This window comes from Hesperophylax consimilis, chromosome 7 (assembly GCF_061612785.1).
Source record: "Hesperophylax consimilis isolate HC1 chromosome 7, BYU_Hcon_1.0, whole genome shotgun sequence".
NCBI lineage: Eukaryota > Metazoa > Arthropoda > Insecta > Trichoptera > Limnephilidae > Hesperophylax > Hesperophylax consimilis.
This window is the reverse complement of record NC_142842.1, coordinates 78,876-86,632: the sequence shown is the minus strand read 5'-3', so window position 1 is coordinate 86,632 and position 7,757 is coordinate 78,876. Positions and strand designations below refer to the sequence as shown.

The 7,757-nt window shown below is 41.0% G+C and overlaps 1 protein-coding gene across 3 annotated transcripts in view; it reads right to left on the bottom strand.

Annotated features, from left to right (window-relative positions):
- Positions 1–2,368: 2,368 nt before the first annotated feature.
- LOC149422099 (uncharacterized) overlaps positions 2,369–7,757 on the bottom strand; it is a 60,539-nt gene continuing 55,150 nt past the window's right edge. For 2 of the 3 annotated variants that reach the window (XM_089633603.1, XM_089633602.1), the window contains exon 5: positions 2,369–2,505. The gene's annotated coding sequence lies outside the window, so the exon portion shown is untranslated. The remainder of the gene's footprint in view (positions 2,506–7,757) is intronic. The other variant, XM_089633601.1, reaches the window with a different exon arrangement.

Sequence of the window (7,757 nt, the reverse complement as noted above, 5' to 3'; positions counted from 1 at the left end):
TTTAAAGTCATTTTCATGTTTAATTTGTGCAATTGTTTGTCCCGGTCCTTTACGGACGAGTAATTTGCCGGCTTCAAACCATACGAATTGATGCTTGTCTTTTGCCGATTGTTTAGTTTTCCAAAGTAATTCTTTATAGTATGGTGATGTTACTTCACTTATGTAGATTGGTGAGTTTGAATTTAATGTCTTTGCCGTGTTTTTTTAAGGATAAAATAGAATCCCAAGTTTTACACTGTGGAAGGTAACACGAAGTTTGTCCGGGGTGTTCTGTCTCCGGTCCTGTGCCTTGGTCACCAGTCGTAGGTCCTGTTGTAGCAGGGGCATTCCTAGGGAGCTGGCTATCCGAAGTACCGCTTCAACAGGTGGTTCTCCTGGCCGCAAATCCACGCCCGCCATCTCTAAACTGTCAGAGAGCTTTTCTTGTTCCAGGTCTGCTAGACGGGTTTCCGGAGAAGAGATTCTAATGGTTCAATGCCTGGACATAGGATGTGGATGCTTGGACTGGGTGGGAGGTGAAAGTGACTTGGGGAGGTACCTCAGTTCGACGGGGCATGGATGCGGAGGGTGCTGGGCGTTTGGGGCAATCCTTGAAGTTGGCCGGGTGAGGGCCGGCGCAGTTCGCGCAGGTGGCCGGGCCGTCCTCTCTCTGCTTGGCACAGGTGGCGGTGAAGTGGGGCCCCGCGCATTTGACACAGCGGGGGAGGAGATAGCAGCCTTTTGCTGAGTGTCCGAACAGCTGGCATCGGTGGCATTGGGTAGGGGCGGATTTATGGTCCAGAAATTCAGTCTTGATTCGTAGGTGGAAAATGTGTGTCATGTTGTAGATTTCTTTCCCCTCTTCGCCGTGAGTTAGCTGCACGAGGACCATCGGGACGTTTGTGCGGTCGGGTCCCGACCTCATCCTGGAGACGGAGATGGTCGGGAGACCGAGGTCTTGAAGTTCGAGGAGAATCTCCTCCTCCGAGATCTGGGTCGGGATTCCCCTCAAAACTGCCTTTGTGGTATTGTCCTCGTGCAGCTCGAAGGTGTGGAAATCTGTTTTGGTTTCTTCCAGAATTTTCAGTCAGTCTGAAGCAGGAGGAGTCGGCGGTGTGGACCACCACGCCCGTCGGGATAGCTTTGGCGTGGGATATACGCACACCGGCATTCTCCAGTTTCTTTCTGAGGGTGTTCCAGTTGGATTCTGATTTGATTATGATGGGCGGGATTTTGATGGGACGTCGGGCGGGAGTCGGGGTGGTGGTGGTGGTTGTCATGTCTGAAAGCTGTGGTCTGCAGAGGTGGAGCGGCGGAGGTGAAAGCGGAGGTGGTGGGCGGTTGGGTGGCGATGGGTGGGGTTTTTCTTGGGGTGCCTGACAGGTAGGTAGTTGCAGAGGGGTTTACCCCATCTGGGTAGAACGTCACCTTTCTTGGGTACCTGTTCTTCATATAAGCTTGGAGAGCGTCTAATGGAGAGACCAGCTTCTCCAGCTCCAGTAGGTACGATTCCATGTTATGGAGGTGGTTGTGGGTGGTTATGCAGGTCAGGAGGGTTGCGGCAGGGTAGGGCGGAGCACGAGTAGGTCGCTGGGCAGAGTAGGATGGAAGGTTGTGGTCGGGGAGCGCAGGTAGTTGTCAACGGGCTGTGACGCCAGTGTGGTTTGAAGGACTGTACACAGTAGTGGTGGACTGTACTAGACTGGTAGGCTCGGCGGAGCGAGTCGGTGGGCGTAGGAAAGTCAAGACAGCTTTGGAAAATGAATTTTCCGTTTGTGGTGTTCATCAGTCTTGAAGCGGATGCTGTTGGCGTTCCACAGGAGGTCTCTCACCGCGTCGGAATTACCCATCAAGAATGGTTGTAATAAGCTCCATCAAGACGATGAATGAGCTTCTCAGTTTTTGATGTGCAGCAGCAAGCTGGGAACGCACCCTCACAAGACCTTGGAACCGGGCCATAATGTTCACGTCATCCTCGGCAGATTTTGACGCACGCCCGAGCTCCTACTGTGGGCGGGGCTAGGGGCGAGGCTGTGGGGACAGCTGAGTCTCGGACTGCTGTTGGGCGGGGGTGGAGCCTCCGGCTACATTGGCCCAGGTGCATCCATCCGTCCTCGCGGAGGGAGGAGAAGGTGGCCTGCTGGGGCCCTGTTGTGCCGGGCGTTGGGACTGTCTGGGTTGCTTCTGGATTGAGGCGACGTACGCTATTCGCTTCGGGCAGCCTCTGGAATTGGCTGGATGTGAGCCTCCACAGTTGCAGTATGTGGTGGGCTCATCTTTTTCGAAAAACAATTCTGATGAAGAATCCGAAGGATTTGTTCCTAAGGTATTCTTAAACCAGTCTTGTTAGGTATACGGGTGTGTTTGTGCACTGCAATTTATGAGCAAGCTCGTCTGTCCATACTGTACCGAACGCCTTCCCAAAATCCAGGAGTGTTGCAGCTGTGTAGCGATTCAGGTTGAAATTTCTTGGTATGTACTCAGCTGTTCTGGTAAGTGGTGGGTGGTGATGTACCCCGTGAAATTCTATAACGAGAAAAATATATATTTAGGTAACTTCTGATAAAATAAGGAACAGGGCGGAGTAACATTAAAGGTACACGGAACACACATTATAATGTATACATTCATAAATGGCACTAATTTAATTATTTAATGAAGAAATACTTTTTGCAAGTTATTATTTGTTTGCGCCCGCCATATAAACATATGTACATATTTGTACATATAAAAACCCAATTCTTTCAAGGCATCCAAATAAAATATCTGTAACGGACGTTGTTGGTCATATTTAACTTTTTTCTAAAAATTACTTTACATTTATAAAATGTGCCAACTCCACGCCACTGGCAAATTCCGCACTGCCCGAACGCTACCACTGGGGCGCAGGGGTGCGCGTTATCACAGAACATGATAACAGAGTACAGCCGTTCGTTCTTTCACACGATGACGGCGCACGGCCGATCGTTCTTTCACGTGAAGACGGCGTATGGCCGTTTCTCTACAACCTCTCTGTCTGCTTCCCTCCAGCCACACTACGATGTTTTATTTACTGTCATAATTATTATAATTTACAATTATTTGTTCATTGGCCAATGGACCAATGAACACATTTCATGTTTCAGAGTTTTAAGAGAAGTTACCTAAAGTACTACCTGTTAGATAAAATAGTGACAATAATACAATGAACCAAGGCCGAGCGAGACTAATTCCCGCAAGCCGACTTTAGTCATATGGCCAGGGTCGCGTACGGTTGCGCCCTGGGCTCATTCTTCAACTTGGGACTCGCCAAACGGCAATGGCCGAGTCAGGAGCAGTATGTCCGACACAATATTGTGATAAAATATATATTTTACGTTGATTATTTTATTATTAGGTACTAAACTATTTTATATACAGCAAAAAAAAAAAATTCAGATATTCGGCAAAACAATTACCAAATACCATCATGCAATCACAATAATAAAACATTCAAATGTTTATTGATCAAAATGTCGGACCTGAAAAACTTTCATGATATTTTTTTACAAAAAATGTGAAAAAAACTATCAAGACACCTACACCGCTTGCAAAATATTAAAGTCCTCATACAATTGTAAGAAAGCATTCAAAAAATGGAAAACATCTTTCAAAACAGTTTCAAACAAAAAATTTTTACCGGTTTAAGAATAAGTGTGTAATTCCAGTGTGCCAAAAGACATTTTTAAGGGCATTACAAGTGTTCAAGTACATTATGAAAAATGTTTATGAAAAAGGCCATCTGCCAAACGAAACATGTGGTGGTGATCACAAAAGGCACAAATACACGGCAAATACGGAATTTTTGATAAATTGCATCAAAAAAATTCCAAGCGAAGAAGGACATTACTGCCGCAACGCATCAATAGTAAGGAAATATTTTTCACCAGATTTGAATATTAAAAAATTGTTGTAAAGAAGAAAAGTATAGAAGAAGCGGATAAAAAAAATTTGAGCACAGAGCACACATTTTTTAGAGGAATATTCAATTCAAAATTTAACCTCGGGTTTGGTACACCACGTACCGATGTTTGCTCAATTTGCCTTGGGTGTAATGAACAGTTAAAGCAATACAGCGGTGATATTTGTAAAAAAACTGAAATAATGTTGAAGAAAAGATGTCACTCGATTAAATACAAAGCATTTTTTAGATGTTTAAAGGAACAAAGAGATGATTTAGTGATCATATCCTTTGACTGTGAAAAAAATCTTATTTTGCCTAAAGTCCCAGATCAACAGGCATACATACTATAGTTGCCAGCTATATTTTTATAACCTGACAATTGTGTTGTTCCAAGCAACCATTAACCAGCGGAAATGTATTTAGCTGTAAGGAAAACATTCATTCCAAAAGTTCCAGTGAAATTGCTTCAGCCCTCCACCACAGACTTTCAAATGTGTGTGTACTGGACGGGAGTCCGCACAAGACTGTAGATTTGGGCGCAGGTTCCAAACCGTGTTTTCAACCGATGAAAATGCTCCTTTACGGCCGATGATGATGATAGTGGTGCAAATTTATGAAAAATCTGCCTCCCGTACCCGGTGCTTGGTGAATGTTGGGCACTGGGTGTGCTGTCGTCTCTGCTCGCTTCTGGCGTTGGCGGTTTTCCAGAGGAGGGCCGGCTGATCTTGATGAGGTAACGCCAGAAGGTTTGGAGCAGAAGACTTGGCGAGGTGAGGCAGATGGTGGGCAGGAGTCACTTGTTGATAATAAAACGCTTGTTTTGCTGGTAAAGATGAACTGATTTTTATTTTTTTATGTTGCTGCTTATATGCAATAAGCTTGACTCGCAGCCGACATTGAGCTGTGAGTCAAAAAGTGGTGGGGATTCTATCCGCGCCAGTAATGCGTTTATATACCCCGGCAAAATGTCGCATATTCATTTTGCCGGTGGTATAGCCGAAGGCAGACGTTTAAATTTGCGAGTTTGCAAAGATTTTGCAGGCTTGCCTGAATAACAATTACATAGTTTAATTACATAGTAGGTATAAGAATGTGTACCTTGACAACTAGATTTTTAGTTTGCCAAGATACGACAGAAAATAAGAAAAGTTTGTAAATAAAAGTGTAAAAATGATCTTGAAGCGATCAAATTTGTAAAAATGGTTATGTTAGTATTTTTCTCAGGTCCCCCGTAACATAGCACTCAGAAAGAGAAAAGATTCACTATGCTACGAGATTCCTGGATTTTTGTACAGGCAAAAAAGGTAAAAATAATTGTACAAAAATGGTTATACAAATATGTTTAACCATTTTTAATATCTCCTCAGTGGTAGCACATAGCAAATAGTGTTTATTTAACTACCGCCGAGGAGATGTACAAGTAAAATATAGACATTTGCAACATTTAATAAATTGATATTTCTTAATAAATTGTACATAGTAAAATTTGAATATCGTGCCGCTCGGCAGAGGTAGGCGCGCGATGCAGTATCGATGCCTTTCGGAGTCAAAGTTTTCAGGCCGTTTTGGCCGAAACGGGGACAAAATGAACAGTGGCGGGGAGTGAGGATTTCGCCAGTGGCGTGGGGTAGGCACATTTTATAAATGTAAAACATATTTTGATAAAAATAAATAATGTGGCCAACAACGTCCGTTACAGTCTGCCTGGGTGGAATAACTACTATAAGATTAATGGCAGATGGATGTCGTGGTCAAAATAAAAATTCTGTAGTTATTGGAATGTGTTCTCGTTGGTTTTCCAAAGCACCATCTTCCGTGAAAAAACTTGAACTAATATTCCCTGTTACAAGGCACTCATTTATGCCTGCCGACCGGGTATTTGGAATTATCGAGAAGTGTTTGAAGAAAAAGTCAACGATTGTACGTCCTGATGAAATGTTGTGATGTTATTGCAAAAATTTTGAAACTGTTCTAATTTTAGGCTCCCATGCACAAGTCAGAGATTGGAAAACTGAAACTTTTCTTATAAAAAGAAGTTCCAAAAATAATAATGTTCTAATGAAGGGGGAAATAAATTATTCTGCCGTTTGGGCGAACTACAAGAATTTCTGTGGAGGTAATAAAAATATGTCAATGATTAACTCAAATGTAATAGAACCTGGAAATGTTGTGGTAAAACAACTGAAATTAAGGGATGTCAACAATCTTTTAGAGAAGCATTACGGCAATTCCTGGACAGAACTTACTTTTCTTGATTTTTATAAAAATCTTATACCGGATTCCTCTACAAATAGTAATATAGTAATATTTCCCTTCAAGCTTCCATAATAATGAATCTATTTGCCTACTTGAACATGTTCCAACTAAACTCGATCCATAACTGTCAAGGTTACTGTCTTGACCTGATCTTTACTAACACGCCTAGCGTTTGTGTTACTGAAGCTTCTGACTCATTACTTCTGACTACCAATAGATAAATATCACCCACCACTCGATATCAACTTCACTAATCCTTTCAAAAATGTTACCTTAAAATCAACGGTTACATACCACTACAAATTTAACAAAGGTGACTATACTAGCATGAACAGATATCTCGCCCAAACTGACTGGACATTTCTTGAATCGAACATCAATATTAACGATGCTACATTTAAATTCTACGAATGTATAACTCATGCCATAGACTTATTTGTACCTAAGGGAACTTATTTCCAGCCTAAGTTTCCCATTTGGTTCAGCATGAAACTAAAGAAGTTGATAATCGAGAAAAAGAAAATACACAAATTATTCAAATGTACGAACAACTTGGCGCATTATCACAAATTTTCTCAGCTAAGAGAACTATCCAAAATCGAATCTGTTAGGTGCTACAAATCCTACATCGAACTCACTGAGACACAAACAAATCTTAACCCTAAACAATTCTTTTCTAAAGTATGTTCTTTAAGGGGATGTTACCGCAAGCGCAGCATAATTGCGGTTTTTGACGCAGTTTTTAGCAAATTTCCATATTGTTTATAAGAAAATAATATTATGTTTTGAACAGATAATTTATTCTTCTAAACAATGAGAAAACAAAACGCTTTAAAATGTTTAAAACAATTGCGTAAAAAAATATTTACAGAACCTAGCTTTAAGAAAATAGCTTTAAGTTCGATTATATCCTTTCTAAATACAGAAGAATTTTAAATAAATACATTATCACCACGTCAATGTCATCTAAACGACTAGAAAATAAAATAATTTTGAAAAGCATTAAAACAATGCTTAAAGAAATAAAAACAGTTTTTTAATACTAAGATATTGTTCCTTGTATCACCGCATTATATAAATCACAACGCAAGTTATTTATCTTCAGTAACCGAGGTGAGTTCGACGTGAGAGCACGTTTCATTTTACAAAAAATAAATACGCACATGTGTAGGCACATAAGAAAAGAGATCACACTAAAGGTTAGTCGTTATGTTATTATGTATCATTTCTAGCCCAAGTTGACTTTTTTACTATAAATCTCGTTTTATGCAACACTTGCAGCTGGCTGACAACCAGCGGCACAGAATATTAGAGAGTGCCCCTTCACTAGAATCATATTCCTAGTTTTATTTATTCACACACTACTGTGCTTTTGCATAAATTTCTAATTATACAGTTATATTAGTTGTAACAATATAATAATTTATCTAATAAATTACGGTAAAATAAATGAGTTTTTTTACTAAGGAGTGGTATTCTCTTATATTTCAATAATTCAAGTGTTTGTGAAGAGTTCGTTTCATTACTGATACGGAATCCCCAAATAAATAGACAACATTCTCAAATTTATAACCCAGATTATGCCGTCGATTTATAGGTG